Genomic DNA, 23,751 nt, shown 5'->3' with positions numbered 1-23,751 from the left:
CATGGGGAACCTTTACGAATGCCTTACTGAAGTCCATATAGATCACATCTACCGTTCTGCCCTCATCAATCCTCTTTGTTACTTCTTCACAAAACTCAATCAAGTTTGTGGGACATGATTTCCCATGCTCAAAGCCATGTTGACTATCCCTAATCAGTCCTTGCCTTTCCAAATACATGTACATCCTGTCCCTCAGGATTCCCTCCAACAACTGGGCGGCACGGTGGCACTGTGGTTAGCACTGCTGCCTCACAGCGCCAGAGACCCGGGTTCAATTCCCGCCTCAGGCGACCGACTGTGTGGAGTTTGCACATTCTTCCCGTGTCTGCGTGGGTTTCCTCCGGGTGCTCCGGTTTCCTCCCACAGTCCAAAGATGTGCAGGTCAGGTTAATTGGCCATGCTAAATTGCCCATAGTGTTAGGTAAGGGGTAAATGTAGGGGTATGGGTGGGTTGCGCTTCGGTGGGTCAGTGTGGACTTGTTGGGCCGAAGGGCCTGTTTCCACACTGTAATGTAGTCTAATCTAACCACCCTATTATTCTCACAGATAGCTGAGATCTCCTTACAAGTTTGTTTCTCAATTTATAGGTGGTCTATAATACAATCCCAATAATGTGATCATCCCTTTCTTATTTCTCAGTTTCACCCAAATAACTTCCCTGGATGTATTTCCGGGAATATCCTCCCTCAGCACAGCTGTAATGCTATCCCTTATCAAAAATGCCACTCTCCCTCCTCTCTTGCCTCCCTTTCTATCCTTCCTGTAGTATTTGTATCCTGGAACATTAATCTGCCAGTCCTGCCCATCCCTGAGCCATGTTTCTGTAATTGTTATGATATCCCAGTCCCATGTTCCTAACCATGCCCTTAGTTCATCTGTCTTCCCTGTTAGGCCCCTTGCATTTGAATAAATGCAGTTTAATTTATTAGTCCTACCTTGTCCCTGCCTGCCCTGACTGTTTGACTCACTTCTGTTCTCAACTGTGCCAGTCTCAGATTGATCCCTTTCCTCACTATCTCCCTGGGTCCCACTCACCCACTTTACTCGTTTAAATCCTCCCGAGCAGCTCTAGCAAATTTCCTTACCGGTATATTAGTCCCTTTCCAATTTAGCCGCAATCCATCCTTCTTGTTGAGGTCACTTCTACCCCAAAAGAGATTCCAATGATCCAAAAATGTGAATCTTTCTCCCATACACCAGCTCCTCAGCCATGCATTCATCTGCTCTGTCTTCTTATTCCTACCCTCACTAGCTCATCACATTGGGAGTAATCCAGATATTACTACCCGTGAAGACCTCCTTTTAAAATTTCTGCCTAACTCTCTGTAATCTCCCTTCAGAATCTCAACCTTTTCCCTTCCAATGTCGTTGGTTCCAATGTGGACCATGACCTCCTGCTGGCCTGTCTCCCCTGTGAGAACATTCTGCACCCTCTCTGAGACATCCTTGATCCTGGCACCAGGGAAACAGCACACCATTCTGCTTTTTCTCTGCTGGCCACAGAAACGTCTGTCTGTACCTCAGACTATAGAATCCCCTAACACAATTGATCTCTTGGAAGCCAATGTACCCCTCTTTGCATTAGAGCCAGTCTCAATACCAGAAACTTGGCTGTTCGTGCTATGTTCCCCGGAGAATCCATCACCCCCTACATTTTCCAAAACAACATCCCTGTTTTAAATGGGTATATCCACAAAAGACTCCTGCCCTACGTGCTTACCTCTCTTACCCTTCCTGGAGTTAACCCATCTATGTGACTCTATCTTAGACTTTCCCTTCTTCCTATAACTGCCATCCATCACATACTGTTGCTGTTGCAATTTCCTCATCGCTTCTATCTGTCTCTCCAACCGATCCACTCGATCTGATAAGGTTCGCACCCAACAGCATTTATGGCAGATATAATCCGCAGTAATCCTTAAACTCTCTTTAAACTCCCACATCTGACAAGAAGTACATATCACTGCAAAGGCCATTTTTGCTCCTTCACAATCTACAGACCCAGAAAATAACAACGTCTTATTCCTCTACAAAGCACTGCACCAGGTTAAATTAATAGCTATGGCTTATATTTTAAGTTTAATCAAGAGACTTATCTCTAAAAACATATAATCAAGAAAGAACTCACTGTACTCACTAATGTAGCCTTTCTCTTGGACAGACTTAAACAATAATTAACTTATCTCATTCTGTGTTGTGAACTTTGCCTAAACCGGTTCCTCCAAGATTAGTTGTGAAATTCACTGTTTGTTAATTTTCCCAGATGCACTCCGATGTCCAGCGGCACATGTATTCAAAAACAACAAAGGCAGTAACTGTGCAGGTTCTCTCTCTCTCTCTGTCTCCTGCACTTGGACCAGGGTGTCACTGAAATGCTGACACTGGAAGAGTGGGGAAAGTGTGTTTGGTAGTGGTGGTCACTCACTTTCATTCCTTAATTTGTACCCATTTTGCACCTCTTGATTATCACCATTAACAACCCCTTTGACCTTTGCACTCAGCCTCTGTCTTTGTCAAAAGCATATTAAAAAAAACACATTTCAATTCTGAAGAAGAACTATTATAACAGACATGAAAGTTAAATCGGCTTTTCTCTCTATTGATACTGCCAGACCTGCTGAGTTTCTCCAGCATTTTCTGTTTTTGTTTCAAATGCTGAACATATTTATCTAACATCTCTCAAGCATTATTCCATGTAAAGTATGTAAATATTTCTTAGACAAAGTTCTCTAAATTGCATTCAGCTACATATTCTCATATTTTGTTGCACATCATATGATTCAAAGAACTGTCTGGAACATTGTGACACAGGATTACAGACATTCTGCTTGAATCAGATGCTCATCTGGCACCATATGGCTTTTGCTGGCATTTAGAGTCCAGCCATCCACCCACGACTGGGGTTTTCCTGTCCTGCTGAGACAGGATAATGACACGGACTACAGCCTGCATTCTACTGTTCAGTTAGGTGCCCCAATCTCCAACAATCATTGGGAGAGGGCAATTAGTTAAACTCAATGAACCAGATTAAAAATAATGTAGTGTACAGCTATAATCTATTCGGTGAAGAAATCTACCATCTTCCCCACAGCTTGGAAGGGAAGTCCTGGTGATGAGCTTCTCATTTATCTGATGCCCTTATCCTTCTAGTTGGTTGAGGTTGTAGACCTGTTGAAGGAGCCCAGATGAGTTGCTGCAAAGAAGCTCGTAGATGATACTGCTGCTGCTGTAGATTGATGGTGAAGGAAGTGAATGGTGAACGTGATTAAAGAGTTAATAATCAAACACATTGTTTTGTCCTAGATGGTGTTGAGATTCTTGTGCATGGAAAATGTTGAATGGATATTGTTGGGTTTTGTCACTATGTGAAAGCAATGATAATAGTAATTACAAACAGGATGCTATTCAGTAGGCTCACTTGTGTCTATTGTTTGAGGAAGAGACTTATTCACTTGATTAAATATTGAGCAATGCTGTAAGCCTATACATACATATGAACACACACCAAAGCTCTGTAAACCAATATATTATTTATTCGTGTATTGTATCACTCACTTGTGGTAGTGTGCAATGAGCTAATGTCTTGTCTCATGAATTGGCAACAAAGGAAATTGGTATCCTATTAGAAGAACTGCATTAAGGGTATGAGAATAGGAAGACAGGATTGGTCAAGATGTATACTTTTGTCACAATTTGTGTAGTAGTTTTTAAAAATCTAATATGAAGCTGTGTTGGAGAACTGTGTCCCATTCTTTCTGTGACCACAAGATAAGGGAGGCAACACCTCAGATGACCTCCTTCTTCAAGCATAACCTTAAAAGGCAGCACAGGAGGAGCACATTTGTGGATAGCTTTGAATAGGGCATTGATCTAATAAAAAAACAATTAAATGGATCAAAAACAAGTATTCAGAAAGAAAGTGCTGAAGAAACTCAGCAGGTTTGGCAACATTTGTAATGAGAGAAACAGCATTAATTTTTGAATATGATGTGACTCTTGAACTCAAAATATCAACACTTTCTCTCACCACAGATGTTACCAGACCAGCTGAGTTTCTCCAGCACTTTCTGTTTTAATTTCAAATCTCCAATATCTATTGTTTTTTTGTTCTTATTTAAAATAAGTATTACAGTCACAGCAAGAGAAAGGGTATTAAAAATCCTTGAATTTAGGACTCTATGCTAAAATTGCCCCAGCAGATCTGTTGATGGATTGACCATCTATGGCAGGCCATTGTGTATGAGCCTTCTGAGCAACCAGTGTCATTGTGAGTATGTGCTAATGCTTAGTAATGTAATAAAGGTGCATCATATAAAGTGGAATTGCTTCCAATTTGTTCTGTGCCATTAGTATGTTCAGACCTAGGAATGGGCGTGTTTTACGATACCTAACTGAAGATTAAATTGTTTGTAGCTAATAGATATTTAAGTTATCATGAAGTATGATGTCATTTTTGTTCTGCAATAGTAAAATGATAGTTGCCCTCCAAGGATTAGGATAAAAGAAATTCACTAATGCATTGAATGACCTATATTAAATTAGTCAAAGTCAATTCACCACCCTAATCTGATCTAAACAGCTTTCTAGGTGGCTAGATGAATCACAAAATGTTTGAGAAATAACTATTTGTGAATAGAACCCAAAGAGGATTTTAAGGCAACATTTTAATTAGTTTGTCTTTGACAACCAAGTTGGCATAATCTGATTTGTTATAATTATGTGGATGTAGATAATTACTGGTGTTCTTTTGAGTGAGATTTAGTTCTTCTTTGTATTTGTGGAATATGTAACTGCTTAATTAAATCTTTATCATTTTAAAACCTTTTGGAGTGATTATTATCGGTTGCTTTTCTGCTGCCTGTTTCAAAGTTCCTCTGCAGGCCTACAATCAACCACATCCATTCAACTTCAGCTAATTTAAAAATCTGGAGACCAAGATTATTTAAATTCTTCCTGTCCTATTTTGGTTCTGATTTTGCAAATTATCCAATTTAAAAATAATTCCTGTTTGTGCTGCAGCTTTGGTGAAGGACAGATGTTTCAGGCAGCTACAGCAGCATTTCCTCATGGCCATTGTGGCTGCATCTGGCTGTGGTCTGCTTTGGCATCTTTGGCAGCATGGCCCAGGATTCCATCCATCTAGGTTGGTGGTGGCTTTGGCAATGAGCTAGTTTCGGCCCAGTATTCAACAGCATGGGATTCCTTGGGCGGCTTCTGCGACATCTTCCGGCCCAACATCAGCAACAAAATAGGTCCTTGGAGACGGCTTCAAGATTCTGCCGAGTTGTGTGGCTCGTGATTCTAGTGGCTGGCATGGTTGGCCAGCTGCAGCGACAAGGTTGGTCCTTGGGGCGGCTTTTGCAGAATCTAGCAACCTGGTCGGTATTCCAGCAGCCCAGCATAGTGGTCTTCTTCCGTGGCAGTTTCATTGGCTTTCTGCAGTCGTATTGTCTTTTCCTGAACCCAGGAGCCATGAATTGAACTAAGATGGATTTTGTCTTAATTTATTTTTTCTTATCTTTGCCTTCTGTTATTAATATAGGAATTGTGATTTGGTGACTTAAACACTTTTCACTATTCTTTTTGTGAAAAGTAAAATAAATTACTGTTCTATTCTAAAATGCCTGACCTTGAAACTAGATGAGTACACTAACAGATTGAGTTGTACAGCTTTAATAATCAAAATATAATAAATAATAAGGGATTATTAATATATGTCATCTTCAAGGAAGCAAACTCTCATCCTCTTGCAATGAAGGTCAATGTTTGCTTTCCTAATTGCTTGCTGCACCAGCCTGTTACCATCCACATTTCCCAACATATTTTATACAGTCATAGAGTCTTACAGCACAAAACCAGATCCTTCAGCCCAACTTGTCCATGCCGACTAGCTTTCCAAAACTCAGTCCCATTGCCTGCATTTGGCTCATATCCCTCTAAATCTTTCCTATCCATGTGCCTGTCGAAATGTCTTTCAAATTTTGTAATTGTACTCACCTCTACTACTTCCTCTGGCAGCTTGTTCCATAAATGCAGTACTCCAAATGTGGCCTTACCAATGTCTTGTCCAGCCATAACATAATGTTCCAACTCCTGTACTCAATGCTCTGACCAATTAAGTCAAGCGTGCTAAATGCCTTTTTCATCATCCTGTCCACTTGTAATGCCGCTTTCAAAGTACTATGTACCTGCACCCCTAGGTCTCTCTGTTTGACAACGCTCCCCAGGACCCTACCATTGTTTATTGAATTTAATTTCCACCATCAGTCATGGCAGGATTCAAACCCTGGTCCCCAGGACATTACTCAGGTCTTGAGATTAACAGTCCAACAATAATGCCACTAGGCCATCACCTCCTCCATCATACATGAGAGGGTAGTAAAACTGTAGATTTTATTTTATCACAGTGGTCTGAAGAGATTGTATCATTTAGTGTATTCGAGGCTGAGATAGACATTCAAAAGTAAAAGAGACAATTTTTTTAATATGGTGTTGAGATCAACCATGCTATCACTGAATGATGATACAGACCTGATGGGCAAAGTGGCCTGTTTCTGCTCCTTATGTTCTTATTGGCTGTCATTAGAAGTAAGAGGAAACAGGACCAGGAGAGCTATGTTCAGAGCCAATGTTGATGGTACCTTTCATGCCCCGATTCCTACCAACCAGAAACTTGGTGGCAGCAGAGTGATGAACATCCTTATTTGTAAATTCCCTTCCAGGGTTACACATTATCCTAATTTGGAACTATGTCGCCCTTCCTGCACTATAGCTGGTCAAAATTCCCAAGCTGCATATTTACCTACCCCATGAATGGCAATGTTTCAAGAAGGCAATTCACAATCATCTTCTCCAGGACAATTAGGGATGAGCAATTAACACTGGTATTGGCAATGATGCCCATCGAAAGAATAAAAAAAACTGAATGATATTTAATTGACAATGAATGTATAAGGTATTTAAAACATGGTCTATGTTTGCTAATTTATTGCAAGTGTTAATTTTTTAATTTTCTTTAAATTAGTCATATTCTAAAAATGCATAGAAAGGAATGTCAGAGAAGCGTTAAACAGCCATCTGTTAATATTGGTAACTAATGTCTAGGCTGTCATAACCATCGAAATTCTTAATTTCATACAAATACCATTATATTGTTCTATGAATTCCTTCATTAAGTACAACCTTATGTTTTATCCTACACTGTTCCATTTTAATTTATAGATCATATCTTTTCGAAACAAACAGCAGTGAAGGAGCCAGTGTGTTTTACATGATGAGGCAAAGAATAGTAAATATGCATCCGATTCCATAATCGTCAGTAAATATTCAAGTACTTGTTGCAAGATTTTAGATATTCCTTCTTTAAAACAGTAATGTTGCTCCTCTATGTTTAAATATTTGAGCTGTGATAGCATCAATTTGCAAAACAAAAACACATTTCAGCATTTCTCTCTGATATACATTTTGGTTTTGATTTTATTGGAATTGCACAGATGCCAAAACAACCATAAAGTAAATTTTGTTCCAGGGAGGATTAGTGAATAGACTGCCTATGTCACTTCCTCATAAATGGATGGTTTAAAATTATTAACCACTTGCTATCAAGCAGTATCATTACAAGTAGGTTGTTAACTGTTTTGGATGGGGAGACATGTCAGCAGTTTTCATGAACCAGCTGTAGTGAAGCCAGGGTCCTATCTCAAAATATAGAGTCATTTTTTGGAAAATGGCTTCCTGTCTTTGATTACCCTTGGTTGGGGAGTCCAGAAGTAGAGGGCAGAGGTTTTGGGTGAGAGGGAAAAGATTTACAAGGGACCTAAGTGTCAACTTGTTCATGCAAAGGATGGTGTGTGTATGGAATGAGCTGCCAGAGGAAGAGGTAGAGGCTGGTACAATTACAACATTTAAAAGGCAACAGGATGGGTACACGAATGGGAAGGGTTTAGAGGGATATGGGCCAAATGCTAACAAATGGGACAAGATTAATTTAGGATATCTAATTGGCATGGACGACTTAGATCAAAAGATCTGTTTCCATGCTGTACATCTCTATGACTCTATGTACCAGTAAGATAACATTTTAAAGCTGCATTTGAAGAAAATTAATCCCTATAGTCTGCAAGTGCATGTCAACCCCATTCAAGGTTGGAGATTAGAGCTCTGACCATGACAAAGATGATGAAAATTGTTTTACATATTATTAAGAAATGGATTTTAATTTATCACTTCATCTGTGCCAAAGCTTATATTAAACATAAGAATGTGCCACATTGTGCTAGCTTATAGGGCATTGCAAAATAGAAAATGTTGCCTGTCCCATGGTGGCCTGGCAGCAGCATTACAAAGAAAGGTGCCACTCGGCTTCAAGGTGCAGTATTGAGTGGTGAACTGTATTATGTGTGAATTGGAGCTGTATCATGATAACCTGATGGTGTTGATGAGTGACCAATGCCAGTCTTTGTAGAATGAGAGATGTGCGCAGCCACTTGCCATGAAGTATGCCCTAAGACATTACAGAATGCTGCCAAAGAGAGAGGTTTATAGGTGCAAGCTGGAGCCACCATGTACCTCATCAGACTTTCAGATTGAGAATTGTCACCATTTAGTTTCTCTCCACTGTCTGAGAAAATAGCAAACTGCATATAAATGAGGTGAGATTAAGTACTAATGAGATGTTAATGTGTGCAAATAGGCCTTTTGCCATTCACTAGCAAGATCTTCTCCTTTTAAATTTAGACTAGGTTAGATTCCCTTCAGTATGGAAACAGGCCATTTGGCCCAACAAGTCCACACTAACCCTCTGAAGAGTAACCCACCCAGACCCATTTCCCTCTGGCTAATGCACCTGACACTATGGGCAATTTAGCATGGCCAATTCACCTGACCTGCACATCTTTGGAGTGCAGGAGGAAACCGGAGTACCCAGAGGAAACCCGCGCAGACACGGGGAGAATGTGCAAACTCCACACAGGTTCCTGAGGCAGGAATCAAACCTGAGGCTCTGGTATTGAGGCAGCAGTGCTAACCACTGTGCCACCTTAAAACGTTGGGTGGAAAAGAAAACTTCTTTTCCGAAGGTCAAGCTCAGGATTAACTCAGTTAGCCAGGTGGCTGGTTTGCAATGCAGAGTGATGGCAATAGTATGGGCTCAGTTCCCACACCAGCTTGCCAAGAAGGGCTTTCCTTTTCAACCTCAACCCTTGCCTGCGGTCTGGTTGCTTTCAGCTTAAACCACCATTAGTTCTGTCTCTCTAATGACTGAACAGCCCTTGGGTGTTGTAGGACTATGGCAATTTAACCATGGGATTGCAAGGTGGCTCAATGGTTAGCACCGCTGCCTCATAGCGTCAGGGACCTCAGTTTGATTCCACCCTCGGGCAACTGTCAGTTTGCACATTCTACCCATGTCTGCGTGTGTTTCCTCTGGGTGCTCTGGTTTCCTCCCACAGTCCAAATATATGTAGATTAGGTGGATTGGCCATGCTAAATTTCCCATAGTGTCCAAGGATGTGCATGCCTGGTTAATTAACCATGGGAAATACAGGGTTACAGGGAAAGTGTAAAGGGTTGGGACTGGGTGGGATGCTGTTCAGAGGGTCAGTGTGAATTCAATGGGTTGAATGACCTGCTTCTACACCATGGGGATTCTATCATTCTATGAAAGGGAGGTTAATTTTGGGATAGGACCTTCATCAGTTTTAATTTGTTTTGATCTGATTTAAACTGAAAAGATGAATGCGTTAGTGAAGTTAAAAATAGAGAGAAAGAAGAGGAACACAAAAGTAGATACTCCAAATACAGGCCAGGCTTATTTTGAGTTACCTAATGGATTTAAAACAGTCATTGAGGCACTGGAACATATTATACACCAAAATAAAGTGTAAATAGTTGAGAAGTACTGATAGAAAGTAGATTAAGATAGGTGATTGTTGTTGTGGAACACCTAGTAGGGAGGAGGAAGATTTTTTTGTTATTTGGCATCTTTCCCCATTTAAAAGCATGGTTTCATGACAAGCAAAAACATGGTTGTTTGATTCTGTTGTTCCTTCACTAGTATCAGCATTGAATCAGGCAAATAAACAGATGTCCAAATATTAAGCAGTCTTTGCCATAAAAAATATAGGGTAGAATTTATTATGGGCTGAATGAGCTTTTGATATGTTTATACTAGATTTTTGTGTATGATTTTATTAAGCAGGTATTCATTGTGTGGAATGAAATATGAATGTGTTGATAGTTTTGACGTTTGCAATCAGAATTTATGTCTTTGTTTTTTAATAGGTTTTCTTATCAATGTACAAAGGAAAGTTATTATTTCTTATTTTTGTTAATAGTGGGTTGTAAATCTATCTGCAGTTTTTTATTAAAAGCTAAAGAAGAGTTCTGAGAGGTTGCGAAACCTTTAGGTTTTAAACATCTCTATATCTTACAATGCCTATGTTCAGAAAAATGAGAAATAACATCAATTACTGCCCTTTTAGCTAGGGAAGAGAAAAAAATGGTGCAAATAAATTAGAACATGAGTGATGACAAATATAATTTCCTGCTTTTTGCTTGTAAGGATGATATGGTTCCTTCAAAAACTATAAAATCACTAACTTGGAAAAATACATCAGTAATGCAGTCTTTCTGTCAAAAAACGTAATTTTCTCAGTACTTGAGCGATAGGGTTGTGAGATATGGGAAACAATGGCTGAAGCACAGTGTTATTGAGATGAGTGTGTATAAAATCTTGAAAAATTATTGTTGTGGATATATGTCAGAGAATAGTCTTGAGTCCTGTGTTCAGTAACACAAATTGATCTTTATTTGGAGCTCCCTTACTGCATGTTTTGGAGAGGCCAGAGACCATTCCAAGTATGGCTTTCACATGAGCAACCATCTTGTATCACCTCTGGCCATGGGCTACCCTCTCACGCAAACTTTTCAACAATCAATAGACTTGTTTGGATGAGTCCGGCTCCATCAACATTTGATGAACTTGACATGATCAAGGACAAGGTAGACAAGTAGGAGGCTGGGAGAACACAGCAAGCCAGGCAGCATCAGGAGGTGGAGAAGTCAACATTTTGGGCGTAACCCTTCTTCAGGACTGGGGATGGGTGTAAGGGGAGTTGCAGATAAAGGGAATGTGGGGAGCAGGGTGGTGAGGTGGGGATAAGTGAGCACAGGTAGAGGGTACGACCTGGTTGGTTGATGGGAAGGGCAAACCCAGTAAGTAGCTGGAAGGAAGGTCAATGAGAGGAATGGAATGGAGGGAGAGGGGTTCGAAGAGAGTCGGGTGATGAGAAGGGAGGTTATTTGAAATTAGACAACTCAATATTGAGTCCTCCGGGTTGTAGGCTGTCCAAGCGGAAGATGAGGTGTTGTTCCTCCAATTTGCAATCTGATTTGTTGTGGCAATGGAGGAGGTCAAGGGCAAGCATGCCGGAAAGGGAGTGGGAAGTGGAATTAAAATGGGTGGTAACTGGGAGGTCAGGTCAGCCCCTGTGGGCCCAGCTGTTGTGCTCAGCAAAACGTTCCCTTAAGTTACGTTTGGTCTCCCCACTGTAGAGAGGGCCACATTGGGAGCAGTGGATACAGTAAACTAGGTTGGAGGAGAGGCAATCTAGGACAAAGCAGTCAGCTTGATTGACTTCACATCCACAAATATTCCCTCAATTAATCACCAATATACAGTAGTAACAGGGGTATGTTCTACACTACACTTCATAAATTCACCAAGGTTCCTTAGCAGCACTTTCAACAGGGATTTTGTGATGCAGTAATAGAGCCCCTACCCTGAGCCAGGATGCCCAGGTTCAAGTACCACCTGTTTAGTGATGTCTAATATTATCTCTGAACTGGTTGATTAGGGAAAAACTGCAGCACTATCATCTCAAAGGGCAAGGGTATCATTACCACTTGCAAGTTCCCCTCCAAGCTACCCACCTGACTTGGAAATATATCACTGTTCCTTTACTATCACTGGATCAAAATCCCAGACATCCCTCTATAACGGTATTGGAGGTATACTTACACCAAATGGATGCAGGTCGAGAAGGCAGCTCACCATCATCTTCTCAAGTGCAACTAGGGATAGGTAATAAAGGCTGGCTCAGCCAAGGAAGCCCATATTTTCTGAAAGAATAAAAAAACATAGAAGGTGTACATCAAGTATGTAATACAGGGAAAATGTTGTATTAAACCTCAGAGATATCACAAAGAGAAAAGTAAAAAATTGTTTATTTGTTGTATATCCAAAAAGAACTTTTAAAATCCTCCAAAGATTAATGCAGCTGACAATAATAACCATAGGATTGAAATGAACAAGATAAGCAGTTTGGCAACTTTAAGTTGTCTAAATCTGACCTTCAAATGTAAGAAAATTATATATTCTAACAGTCATTACAGTAAATAAAGATTCAGTAATAACAGCATGACTCCATTTCTTTGCAGATTACCAGCAACTCTTTTGTAACCTGACTCTAACTTTCTTTACAGCATTATTGATTTCAGCTCTTTTGATACTTGAGCTTCATATCTACTGATGGCATTAAGATAATTTCTCAAACTTCTTCCAGATGAATGAGAGCACAGCTCCAAAAGACATGGCTTTTCTGTATAATTTAATTTTACCTTGAGATCCATATTTTAAAATTAAATCGTACTAATTAATTGAAAGGCAATATGAAGGCATGCCAGCTCTAAATAAATTGTGACAGATTTTTACGTTCTGTTTTTACAGAGAAAGCTCCAGGAGATAAATGCAGAGTTTGTTAATAAGATACAATTCCAAAACAGAAGCAGAAAATAAAGGTCAGTGCATCTGTGAAGAGGACAGAGAAGCCAATATTTCATGTAATTTTACATAAAAATGTCCTTACAAGGATAGTTGAACAGTAATATTGTTCAACAAATAGTTGAACACTATTAAAAAAGCAGCATAAGGAATGGGATTTAAAAATAAATACATTAAACCATACATATTTATAAATGTGGCAGATGAAAGGTCCTGAGTGGCCCATGATACAGACTTTCGTCCAGGCTGCAAGGGTAAAACAAGAGGTCCGCTTCCCCAGAGACAGTAAGAGGAGACCAGGCCACCTGAGCAAGTGAAACTTGATAGGGATCAAACACAGCACTGTGGGGGTCAGTCTTACAGCATGGATCAAGTGCTACAAACACACCAATGATCTTTCACAGTTTCCCAAGGTGAGTATTCTGTACTTTTCATTTTGGGACATGCATGTGGCAACGTGAGAAAATCGGTAATAACCAGTCAGGAAGTAGCATTTTGAGGCATGACTGACCCTCCAATGTCCCTTGGGAGTCGTCACATGGAGTATGCCACCATGAGAAAACTAAACAATGCTGAAAGCCAACACAGACATGATGAATCAAACAGCTTCCTTCCATACCATATCAATTCCATGATTTCTGTTTTTGCAAAAAAAGACAACACTAGTATAAAATATGAGGGCAAGATAGGAAGGAATAGGAAACAGCAGTTGGATAGTTGCAGTATCATTGATGAAGCAGTGGTGTCAAATCAGTGTAAGTGAATGAGTGAAGAGGAATATGGATGTTTTGATATTCACTCTAGGCATAGTGGTCCTCTATCCACCACTAGACTCCTGGAGCTCCACAGGATCAGGGGAAGAAGATGGCTACATTGTTTAAATGTCACTGGACAATTAAATCAGAAGCTCAGGCTGATGCTGTGGGCAGAACCTTCCCAGTCCCAAACAATGTGGGCGTTAGTGAGAAAATTGTGAAAATAGGGTGAAACTGACAGTAATGAGATAATAATTAATGAATAATAATTAATGATTCTCCAAACAAGGGTTGATGGGTGAAACAAAATTCTTGTTTGTGAGTAGTGAGAGGTTTATTAGAGTCCATTTGTATGAAGTAGCATGTTATTACATAATTCTGTCTAATTGATGTGCAGTTCCCATTCTCCCACTGATAGAATTCCAGACATGAAAGTCAGAGCAGGTACCCGGTGACTGCTGCTTGCTGCTTGCTCCTCAAATCCTCCATCTTGGACAACAGTCTTCAACATTTCAAGGCAGCTTCCATGGTTCGCAACCACTATCTCCCACTGTCTGTGGACATTGACCAGCCTCTCTCAACCCTCATAACATGTCTCTGATCCCTGGAAAATGGATCCCTTCCATGCTGCACTTTGTAGAACACTAGAACCTTTCATTGGAATGCTACTCCTGGGACTCTGTGTGCAGAGACAAGCATCCAGCTCATGAATTGGACTGTGATATACTAAGGACTCCATTTTTGTCCTCCTACTGCTCACTCACATTACTGTGCTCACAGCCTCTCTGCCTTACCTTGCCTTTTTGCAATTTGCTGCCTCATTCAAATCGTAAAGGCCCACTGTCCTTCTGTCCTGTCTTGCTATTCAGCACAGATACAAAGCTCATGGCTTGGCACAGTTGTCAGTAGTCATCGATGTGGACGTGTTACTGCTTGGCACTGTCTATATCAGTCTCTCATCTGCAGTATGTGCCAGCAGCATACATTGCATTTGCTTCAACGAAATAGAGTCAGAGAGTCATACAGCATGGAAACAAGGCCCTTCGGTCCAAATTGTCAATGCTGACCAGGTATCCTGAACTGAACTAGCCCCATTTGCTTCGGTTTAACCCTTTCCTGTTCATGTACCAGTAGTCTGCAGGCTAGTAAAAGGAGATAGTCTTCAGTCAAGGGGGGTCCTTGAATTAAGGATATTGTCCTGTATCAGTTCAAGGGCTTGGACATGGTTAGCTGCTGGGATGGTCAAGATTGGAGGGTCTGTATTACTACAGATCAGGAGTGGCCATTTCTGATAGATATACTGAAGACAGGAGCAGAAGAAAGCTATTCAATCCCATGAGCCTGCTCCGCCATTCAATATGGCCATGACTGATTATTCAGCTCAATACCCTCATCCTCCCTTCCCTGATTATTCCTTGAAAGCCTTTCAGGTCCAGTGCACCCAATCCAGGGAGTTGCAGGAAGCCAGCTGGGAAGTTTTAGAGATCAGTCAGGGATCTGCTCGCTCCACAGTCAAGGTGTGTTTCATTCCACACTCATATACATTGTAAGTATATACTGGAAATGGAAAATGGCTGTGACCATATCCAGATTGGGGAGAACAAGTGTTTTGTTTCTGCTTGAGGGCATGGACTTTACTTGTGAGCAATGTAAGGCATCTCAAGGGGCATTTGCATTAATCTGGCTTTGTCATATTACACATTGAAGTTATCTGTATAATAGTCCCCTGTGTGTGAAAAGCATGCAGTGCCTTTCCCTGTATACAAATCCTGGTCACAGCAATCCTGGTCATTACAGATTGAAGGTAATTATGTCTGTGAAAACAGGTGACATAAAGTAACATCTGGGAGCCACTATTCACAAAAACAAGGTAAGATTTCATTGGCTGCCCAAAGGCACAGAGCTGATCTCCTTTCATCTTGAACTATGTGTTTTCCAACATGCTGTTATATGCAATGCTGCCTTTCTTGCACGATGTGTTGGGGGTGGGGGAACACAATATCATTAATCATACACACTTACAAACTTTTATTATATTTACATGATATGCCTTGTGCTGCATTTATCAGAACGTCCTTATGACAAATGTCCATTGAGAGGCATTCCATAGCTCTCCTTGTTGGGGTATTTTATGTCCCATTGTATGAGTGAGTGTACCAAAGTGCCAAGGGCTGGATTCCTACAAGGATGGTGGGTGACAAGGACTACCCTCAGCATTCAGGACTGATGACTCTATTACACAACCTGTTGACTGATTCGAAGTGCAGATTCAATGCAGCCCAATATACAACCAGAACCACTGTGGAGAAGACATTAGGTTGATTGAAGATGAAGTGCTGTGACTTGGTTTGATCTGGGGAGGCCTTGTAATACAGTCGAGACAAAATGTGCCACATTGTGCTAACCTGCAGGGCTTTGCAAAGTATAAACAGTCAAAAAGAGAATGTTATCAATGTTGAAGAGCTGGGAGGGCAGTAGTGGTCTTCCAAGAAGGAAGATGAGAACATTGGACATCAGGAAATATTACTTTCGAAATGATAGAGTGCTACAGTGTCAGTCGCAACAAGTCTGACAGGATTTAATTGATACCCAGTTCCAACAGATACAAACTGGGTGCAGTAATCACTCACTGAGTGTGGACTTGTTGTTGCTTGGAAGTTCCATTTGTTACCAAAGGCAAATACTTCTGTTTGTTTCTTCACATTTGCTGTTGTTGAATAAAACTGAAGGTTTTTCAACATTTGGAGACTTTCCAGTATGTAATTGAATAAGATATTAGTTTACATTGGGGTATTGGAGAAAGTATAGCATTCCCTTGGACAGGGCTGTAAGATAGAATAATGCTAAAGAAGGGTAACCTATGGCACTTGGTTCTTAAGTGGCAATAGACACATGAATGCACGCATTTTTGTGGAATGAAATCTTGGCCCTGCCACTTCTGCACCCTGAGAAGTGTTTCTTTTTGGTTGGCTTCCTGCTGTGTGCACAATGAAGAGCAACTCCTGGCTGGTACGGATTGACTGGGTGCATGGCTGGACTTTAAAAATGGTGCAGTGTTGGGAATCCCAGAATGCCTTTGCAGTAGTGAGTATTTCCACTTGTGGTAAGAGGGAGGATATGACAAGGGAGCCATAGAGATGTGTACAGAAGTAATGAGGTGAGTAGGGAAAATAGCCTCACTAGGGCTGATGGAACAGAACCCTCCATAAAACTTGCCAAAATTAACACACAGCCAATTTCTGGTAAGATTCAGCTTACTGTTTCAATCCTACATGGCAGCTGATGCAATTTTAATTCAGTTAATACATGTGAAATATAACGTTGGTCTCAGAAATGGTGATCTTGACAACTATCATTGACTGCAGTGAAAATTTGTCTGGTTAGCTAAAGTCCTTTGGTGAAGGAAATCTGGTGTCCTTACCTGGTCTGACCTATCTGTGAGACCAGATCCATATCAATGCAGTTGCCTCTTAACTGTCCTCTGAAATGGCCTAACAAGCTAATCAGTTAAAGGGCAATTAAGGACAGGCAATAAATGCTGGTGTTGCCAGTGATACCCACATCTCCATGAAAGATTAATTAAATAAAACAATAGGGACAATTTGAAAGATATAATGAGAAGTCCTCAACACTTCAATCTGTCTGTTCTCTCATAAAGGTCATGGTCAGGTTGGAAATCAGAACCAGAGAGAATGAGGGACAACAAGCTCCCTCTGAGGAGGAGCAGATTTACACTGTCACATCATTCGCTCACACCCTTCAGCAGAAAAACCCATGGTCATGGAGGTGTGCACCATGACCTAGACTCCCTCATCACCTTGTCCTTGAGCTCAATGCTGCAAGGATGAAAAAACACCGCGAGTCTTCATCAGGTCTTTAGCTTTCTAAGGTCAGCAGGGAGACCCAAGTGTGCCTAGTAAGAAGAAGGACCAACTGCTACAACATCTGTGGGCTCCTCTCAGGGTGATCTGACTATGGACAGCAGCTCCTCAGCCCCTAGTGACACCATTGCCTCACATTGCTGTAAGCACAGAGAAGGCCTTTGCACAGACAGAACAACCTCGCAGCTTGCCTGGGCCTTACAGACCTGAGACAGCCAGGGGACAGTCACTAAAGTCATTCTAGGCTAAGCTCTATACCCAAACTCCAGTACAGAAGGCAAAGTTTGTTATGCTGTGCAGTAAAAGGTTAATGTGACATTATTACATCTCTTTTCAATTCTCCATGCACTTTGGGACTTTGTTTACAACCTGGCTTAATGAAAGGATGAAATGAATGAACTTTGCTGCACCAGGTCAATCCTAAGTCTGACCAGTGTCTGATGTACACTTGGGTGCTGCATGACAGAGTACAAAATGAAGGAGGTGACAGTATATTGCTATGTTTGCAGCAGGTAGTAGAGGTCAAGTGAAGCTTCTTTGCATTAACATGTCCCACGTTGTCCTTATGTATACTCATAGGGTCTTGACACGAGATCTTTATCATGAACCCCCTCATCTGCAGCCTACTCTATATCTTCTTCAGAGACCATAAGATCATGAGACATAGGAGCAGGGTTAGACCATTCAGCCCATTAAATCTGCTGTGCCATTCAATGAGTTAAGAATTGATCTGATTAATCCTTAATTCATTTTCCCGGGTTCTGCTCATAACCCTTAATTCCCTTACTGATAAAACAAAAAATCTGTCTATCTCAGCCTTGAATATACTTATCAGAGGAGGAATTGCTATTCCAGATATGCTTATTGTTCAATACCTCCCCACTTTTCAGTACCAGATTGAACTTTGCCCAGCAGATCATCATAACACAAAAGTCAAGACATGCTAAAAAGCCTCACTGGATCATTTAAGAGATCTGAAAGCTTGTTGCCTGCTGATGGTCACTCAGGTTGTACCACTCCTCTGCTGCTCACTAGGAGCCTTAATGGCCATTCAGCACCCGAGGTGATCCAGTGAGGAGGCCCAAACCGATGAAGCTGTAGAAGTATACATAATCACTGGTCAGTCCCTTGATGCACAGATGCTGCATAGGATTTGGAATCCCATACATTTTCCCAACAGAATTCTGTAAGGTTGAGAGCTGTGCTGATCTTCATGTCCACTGACATTGGATGTCCACCAAATCCCTTGGATATCAGTTGATCCCACCATATGATGTAACAATCAGAATTGGCTTCCCAGGTGACATTTCCCTACCTCTGAGGGTGGTTGACCTTTGGACAGTAGGCCCTCTCATGCTTGAAGAATGGAATTGGTTTTCTCCGACATTCTTCTCTATCTGAGGCTGGCCCGCTGAGTTGGCCCTGAGTTGCTGATGTCCTGCTGCCTGTGCTTGGAACTCCCTGGCATGCTATTGCTCCTTCTAGTCAATGGGAGCTCTGAAACCAGGCTGTATGAGACCACTCTCCTTGTGCAAGACCTTCTGTCTCTTTCTCTCACAGTTCTTTTCAATAAATGCCACTGATTCCTTGGCACATTCCTACCTCCCAGCTCTGTGTTGCTCCATGTTATCAGGAAGAGCACACTGGATGGCTCAATGCCCAGAAGGTAAAACACACTAAAACTGGTCTGATTTGTCCTGTATACTTCAAAATAGAACTCCAGTAAATCTGTATGTTCATGTCCAAACATTGTTGTGATTTTCAATTTTTTAAATTGTGTCTTTTACAGTAACTCCTCAGGGAGTGTAACACAGGAACAAGTAAAATGCAGCAAACATCTTTCTGAGAAACAATTGATAAACTCCTGATCTAAACGACAGGAGCAGTGTTCCATGTATACTAGAAACTTTTGTCACCACAGTGGGAGGATGTTGTAAATTCTATTATTAGTTTGACAGCTTCCTATTCTCATTTCCTCTTCTGACTACTTATGGAAAGTGGCAACGTATGCAACTCACGTTTGTTTTTCACTACTTTCTTGAAGGATCTTAGCTTGAAAATTGCACTTCAGTGTGGAAGCATGCCAGGTCAACAAGGAAAACGTGATTTAATTTCAATATTTGTATTTCTCAGACTGAAGTGCATACACCATTAACTCTCTTCTTTTTAGGTGTTTTCTTCTGTGAGCTGCAGCTACTGTGATGGGAGAAGGAAGAAGTGCCGGAATGCCTTGAGAGGCTGAACAGATGACAGAAATCACATGGCAACTTGACTCAATCAAGCATTTTTGATGTTCACAAAGCATTGTTAAAAGATCCTGTTGAGAAAGGACATTGACTCAAAATATCGTATTCTGACAACTCCAGAAGAGCCCTTGATATCCAACACTTGCTGTTCTAGTTTTAAATTAGTCATAATGTTGTTTGACATCTCCTGACTGTATACTTCTTTTCTCCCTTATATTTTATGCTGTCTTAACCTGTTGAGAGTGGGAGTTAGTGTGTAATTTTTTTCACTCTGTCATGGAAGGTTTGTGCCATTAGCTAGGCCAGCATTTGTTGCCCATCGATAATTGCTTTGCCACTAAGTTAATTGCTCAGCCATTTCTGAAGTGAATTAAGAGGCAACCATATTACTGTAGATTCCAGAGTCACATATAAGCCAGACCATAGAGTCATAAAGTCATTGAGACATACAGCATGGAAACAGACCCTTCAGTCCAATGTGTTCATGCTGACCAGATATCCCAACCCAATCTAGTCCCACCGGCCAGCACCCGGCCCATATCCCTCCAAGCCCTTCCTATTCATATACCCACCCAGATGCCTTTTAAATGTTGCAATTGTACTCGTCTCTACCACTTCCTCTGGCAGCTCATTCCATACCAGGTAAGGATTGCAGATTCTTTCCTTTAAGGACAGTAGTGTGCCAGATGAGTTTTATTACAACAATCACTGTGGTTTCACGGTTAGCATTAATGTGACAATCTTTAAATTCCAGTTTTTGTAAATTGAATTTAAATTATACCAGCTACCATCTTGATGTTTGAACCTAAGTCCCAGATCATTAACCTGCTTTCTCTAGATTACCAGTCCAGTGACGATCTCACTATGTCACCATCTCCCAGGTTACTGAAAAGAGAGTGCAGATTGTGAATGCTGTGAAGGGAAGAAGGAAGATGCGCGTGCGTTTTTGTAATGAAAATGAGAGGTGATGTCATCTTGTGTTGGGTAGTGAGGGTCATGTTTAGGGAGCAGGCAATTGTGAAATTGAGAAGGAGAGGGCTGTTGGCCTGTTGTCAAATGTTGATTACAAAGACGGCAAAAGGAAGATGGCATTCCTCATCTCTAACACTGTTGAGATTATTAAAGATGATTTGGAGGTGCTGGTGTTGGACTGGGGTGTACAAAGTTAAAAATCACACAACACCAAGTTTATTGGGAAGCACTAGCTTTTGGAGCACTGCTCCTTCATCAGGTGGTTGAATTATTTCTTGCACTTCATCCAGATAAAGTGAATTACCACAGATGCTGGAGATCTGAAATGGAAGCAGCAAGTGCTGGGGAAACTCAGCAGGTCTGGCGGCATTCATGGAGACAAAAACAGAGTCAATGTTTTGAGTCCAATAATTGTTCTTTGGAAAGGACAGTATTGGGAGTAATGCTCCTGAAGATGAGAATTTCTCTTTCTCTGCTTAGTGTGCTTGGTCTTTTGAAGTCTTTCTCCCACTGACTAGAGACCATCATTCCCTCGAAGCCATGTGGATTTTTAGTTACTCCGATTAGTGTGTCAACAATACCTTTCCTAATATGAATTCTGACTTCAGACAGAGGTCTACGCAGAAGAAAAGCAAATTAGAGGGAATGTAGTTAGAGACAGCTGCTTAAGCCACTTGGCTTTTCCAGCATTACCTACAGAAAAAACCCAGAGACATGAAAACATTCCTGTGATTCAAATTAAATTCTCTTTTCCTCCGTCCAAATGAAGCAGAAGAGAATACAATTTTACTTTAAGAGGGGAACTATTATTTTAAAAAGCCTCTGGCTGAACTGTGGGAAATTTGGAACCTGTTAGTGGGAGGAATCCACATTGTGTTAAGGAAGAATGGAGTCATGATGTTGCAGAGATTTAAAGTACCTCGGATCTGTTTTCTGGCTCAGCACATGAATTCCTAATTCACAACACCTCTTGTTCACCATAACCTGCTCAGAGGTAAAGTCTGGGCCAACATTACAGACAACATGGTTTTGTTTAATTTTCAATCTCAGGAAGAAAGTTCTATTTGAGAACATATAAATGAGATAATCGTACGGCCGTTACTCCTTTGGTGAATTGTGATGATTGCTGGAAGATTCCTGGTAATACACTAGCTGGTAGAAAGTCAAATGTTTGACAGTCAAAAGATTCATTTGTTGAAAACTGAGAGTTCTGGATTTTCACAATTCATTTTAATACATCGATTTTATCATGTGAAGCAGGCTAGAATTTTCACTTAAATGCATTAAATATAATGCACTATGAAGAGGTTGCCAGCTATGTGTCAGAAACCATCAGCCTGGAGCAAATGAAGAATGAGTCAGCGACTGCATGCCAGCGTCCAATTTAGTAATGGCTTATAAAATTGAAGATTTATCTGGAATAGAAGTCTAAGGCGAAGCTTAAATTTAAAAAAAAGACTTCAAGAATGATAACAATATGACATTATCTCTGATAATCACTTTTCTTTGTTATTCAATGGATTCCAAACAATTTTGAAGCATTTAAAGATTTCTTTAGAATTAAAATCCCTACACTGTGGAAACAGGCCTTTCAGCCCAACAAGTCCACACCGACCCTCTAAAGAGTAACCCCAGACCCATTCCATAACCCTATATTTACCCCTAACTAATAACTTATCCTTTAGGCAAATTAGCATGGCCAATTCATCTAACCTGGATATTTTTGGATTGTGGGAGGAAATAAGAATATCTGGAGGAAACCCATGCAGACATGGGACAAATGTGCAAACTCCATACAGACAGTCACCTGAGGCTGGAATCAATTCTGGATCCCTGGTACTGTGAGGCAACAGCGCTAACCACTGAGCCACCTGTAAATTTAGAATCAAAGGAACCATTCAGTGCAGATAGAGGCCAACTGGCCCATCCCAAATTCAGCATCCCATCCAGACCCAACCCATCTCCCTAGCCCACATTTCCCATAGCTAATCCAACTCAGCTTGCACAACCCTGGACACTACAGGGCAATTTAGCATGGCCAATCCAGCTAATCTGCACATCTTTGCAGTGTGGAGCACCCACAGAGCAACAGGGAGAATGTCTGTGTAGAGTTTGCACAATCGCCCCAGGCTGGAATTGAACCAAGTCTTTGGTGCTGTGAGGTATCAGTGTCAACTACCTGAGCCACTGTTTGTATATGATTAATCCCATCAATTATGGGATGTTAGAAATATCAAAGAGGATTGTCTGCATGATAAAAGTAGCTAAAAGAGATGCAATTTTAACCTGTACTGGAGATGTTTGATTTTAAAACATGGTCTTGGAAACAAGCTATAAATTAAAATCCTTCAGTAGCTTGCTGTTTTTACTTTTCACTTCCTTTCCAGTGTTGCACATTAACAGAAATAACTATTGAATTTCCTCAGTTTGTTGTGTGTAATTGAATGCAAGGACCTTGATACTGGATGAACTTTATCTTTGGCAGATAGAATTATAGCATCCCTGCAGTGTGTAAACAGGCCATTTGGCCCAACAAGTCCACACCGACCCTCCAAAGAGTATCCCACCCAGACGCATTCCCCTATCCTATTACTCTACATTTCTCTGACGAGTGTACCTAACCTACACATCCCTGAATACTATGGGCAATTTAGCTTGGCCAATTCACCTAACCTGCACATCTTTAGACTGTAGGAGGAAACCGGATGACCCGGAGGAGAACATGCAGACTCCACACAGACAGTTGCCCAAGGCTGGGATTGAACCCGGGTTTTTGGTGCTGTGAGCCACCTTGCCACCCTTTACTGGATGAACCTTGTTCAGCCAAATCATGTGTCATGCAACAATATGATACCTTATTTCATATACCTCTGTAATGCAACAATTAAAGGAATTTAATAGCTGTCAAATGCATGAGGTGATCCTCAGACTATTAAGGGATCCTTAAATGTACAATTTCTTTCTATTAGTTTTCTTATTGAAAACTCAAGGTGAAGTTCTATAAGCAAAGTGAAATTAGTGAAAGAGAAGACGAGATAATCAGAATGTTATGATTAGGTAATGGAAGGCTTGGATAGTAAATGATTTGAGCCAAGGAATTCCAAGCAAGCATTAAG

General features: G+C 40.9%; 1 long non-coding RNA gene across 1 annotated transcript; it reads left to right on the top strand.

Moving 5' to 3' along the window:
- The first annotated feature begins 15,303 nt into the window (after window positions 1–15,303).
- On the top strand, window positions 15,304–22,995 carry LOC148149398 (uncharacterized). Its single transcript, XR_015757758.1, has 2 exons — window positions 15,304–15,406; window positions 19,588–22,995. It is a non-coding gene; the product is annotated as an uncharacterized LOC148149398 (long non-coding RNA).
- Window positions 22,996–23,751: the final 756 nt, after the last annotated feature.

The sequence above is a fragment of the Chiloscyllium plagiosum genome, unplaced genomic scaffold (assembly GCF_037043375.1).
Source record: "Chiloscyllium plagiosum isolate Xiang-an unplaced genomic scaffold, Cpla_swu_hap1 HiC_scaffold_8, whole genome shotgun sequence".
Classification (NCBI taxonomy): Eukaryota; Metazoa; Chordata; class Chondrichthyes; order Orectolobiformes; family Hemiscylliidae; genus Chiloscyllium; species Chiloscyllium plagiosum.
Note: the sequence above shows the minus strand (reverse complement) of the source record. Positions and strands in the feature narration are given on the sequence as shown.